The sequence below is a fragment of the Bison bison genome, unplaced genomic scaffold (genome assembly GCF_000754665.1).
Source record: "Bison bison bison isolate TAMUID 2011002044 unplaced genomic scaffold, Bison_UMD1.0 scf7180017864471, whole genome shotgun sequence".
NCBI classification, from domain to species: domain Eukaryota; kingdom Metazoa; phylum Chordata; class Mammalia; order Artiodactyla; family Bovidae; genus Bison; species Bison bison.
The window spans coordinates 5,041,193-5,043,937 of NW_011495032.1; the positions used below are offsets into that span (position 1 = coordinate 5,041,193).

Below are 2,745 nucleotides of genomic sequence, written 5' to 3' on the forward strand. Positions count from 1 at the left end.
CTTTCATTAAGAGGCTCTTTAGTTCTTTTTCTCTTTCTGCCATAAGGGTGGTGTCATCTGCATATCTGAGGTTATTGATATTTCTCCTGGTAATCTTGATTCCAACTTGTGCTTCATCCATCCCAAAATTTCTCATGATGTATTCTGCATGTAAGTTAAATAAGCAGGGTGACAATATACAGCCTTGATGTACTCCTTTTCCTATTTGGAACCAGTCTGTTGTTCCATGTCCAGTTCTAACTGTAGTGTCTTGACCTGCATACAAATTTCTCAAGAGGCAGGTCAGGTGGTCTGGTATTCCCAGCTCTTTCAGAATTTTCCACAATTTATTGTGATCCACACAGTCAAAGGCTTTGGCATAGTCAATAAAGCAGAAATAGATGTTTTTCTGGAACTCTCTTGCTTTTTCCATGATCCAGCAGATGTTGGCAGTTTGATCTCTGGTTCCTCTGCCTTTTCTAAAACCAGCTTGAACATCTGGAAGTTCATGGTTCACGAATTGCTGAAGCCTGGCTTGGAGAATTTTGAGAATTACTTTGTTAGCATGTGATATGAGTGCAATTATGCGGTAGTTTGAGCATTCTTCGGCATTGCCTTTCTTTGGGATTGGAATGAAAACTGACCTTTTCCAGTCCTGTGGCCACTGCTGAGTTTTCCAAATTTGCTGGCATATTGAGTGCAACACTTTCACAGCACACGCAACCCAAATACTCTTTTCTAAATTAGCATTTGGGTTATGTGTTCCCCAACTGGACAAGAAGGGCAAAGGAAAACTATACAGACTTCTAATCTACTGATTCTGCTCTTTGGACCCAACACCAAGCTGGCTGAGCCCTTGCTGGTTTGTCTGGAAGTCGCTGACCCACCACTGAGGGACATGGGCCAAATTACACTACACACAAGAAGAGTGAGGTGGGAGACAGCAGGTCACCTGGGCAAGGGCAGGCACCCACAACTTCAAAACTCCTTCAAAACTCCTCGTGAAAGGGATAATCCCTGTGGGAGGCACAGCTCACCAAGGCACAGGCCCTCCAGTCCCTGTTGTAGCTGAGCAAGGTGGTCATATCCTCCTTGTTCTGTTCAAAGTCAAAGATCTGGAAGTTCTCAGCAATGCATTCAAGTGTCACCAACTTGGGGATCACGATCAAGTTCCTCTGCATGGGGAATCAGATTAGCACCTGGGCAGTGGCTTTGATCCTGGGATCCTCCAGTATGGAAGGGTCTTCGGGCTTGGCCCAAGGGCCTGTTGGGAGAGCCTAGGGGACTGTAGGCAGTCACTGCAATGCCTTTGGAGTTGCAATACTGCATTAACTTCTCCTGAGTGAGGTATGGGTGGCACTTGATCTGGTTAACCACCGGCTTGTATTTTAAGCCAGGTTTGTTTAAGATCTTCTCCACTTGGAGATGGTTAAAGTTGGAGACTCCAATAGCTTTCACCAGCCCTTCATCCACCAGCTCTTCCATGGCTGTCCAGGTATCCATGAAATCTTTCTCACTGGGAATCACACTGCAGTCCTCATCCAATGGGAAGAGTCTTTCCCAGTCTTGAAGCCCGTGGGCCAGTGGATGAGGTAGAGGTCCAGGTAGTCCAGCTTTAGCTTCTGGCAGGCACCTTTCACCAGGTCCTTGTGAAATATGCACCACAGCTTGCTGACAATGAAAAAGTCCTCACACTTCATGACCTTCTCCTGGAGCTTTGCCTGGAGGGCCAACCCCATCTTGTTCTCGTTCTGGTACATGTGGGCACAGTCAATGTGATGGTACCTAAGGTCAGTCACCACCTTCACAGCCTCCGTCACTTTGCCTGGAAGAGACTTCCAGGTGCCCAGCCCAAAGATGGACATCTTTGTGCCAGTGTAGAGCACAATGTGGTTGGCCATGACTGCTGAGATCCACTGACTGGGATCAGAGGACCATCGTACATATTTTTTTTAATAATTTTATTTATTTTGCTATTGTTGTTTAGGTGCTCGGTCATGTCTGATTCTTTGCGACCCCGTGGACTGCAGCACATCAGGCTTCCATGTCTTTCACCATCTCCAGAGCTTTCTCAAACTCATGTCCGTTGAATTGGTGATACCATCCAATCATCTTGTCTTCTGTCATCTCTTCTCCTCCTGCCTTCAATCTTTCCTAGCATCAGGATCTTTTCTAATGAGTCAGTTCTTCGAATCAGGTGGCCAAAGTACTGGCACTTCAGCTTCAAGATCAGTCCTTTAGGGTTGATTTCCTTTAGGATTGACTAGTTTGATCTCCTTGCTCATTTTGGCTGCTCTGGATCTTGGAAGCTGTGCAGGCTTTTCTCTAGTTGCAGTGAGTGGGGGCTACTCTCCATTTGCAGCGCACAGGCTTCTCCCTGTGGTGGCTTCTCTCGTTGCAGAGCACAGGCTCTAGAATGCAGGCCCAATAGTTGTGGTGCAGGGGCTTAGCTGCTCTGTAACATGTGGGATCTTCCTGCGACAGGGATCAAACCCATGTTCCAGCACTGGCAGTGGATTCTCTACTACTGAGCTACCAGGGAAGCCCCTTTCTTACATTTTTTTAAAGACTTTAATTTTTAGAGCAGTTTTAGGTTCCCAGTAAAATTGAGAGAAAGGTACAGAGGTTTCTCAAGTGCCCCTGCCCCACATGTACACAGCTTCCCCAATTAGCAACATCCTCCACCAGAGTTGTGTGCTTCTTACCAATGATGAACCTACACTGACACATCATTATCATCCAAAGTCCATGGTTTACATGAAGATG

General features: G+C 46.4%; 1 pseudogene; it reads right to left on the reverse strand.

The window, feature by feature from the left end:
* Positions 1 to 968: 968 nt before the first annotated feature.
* LOC105003560 lies at positions 969 to 1,880 on the reverse strand (annotated as a pseudogene).
* Positions 1,881 to 2,745: the final 865 nt, after the last annotated feature.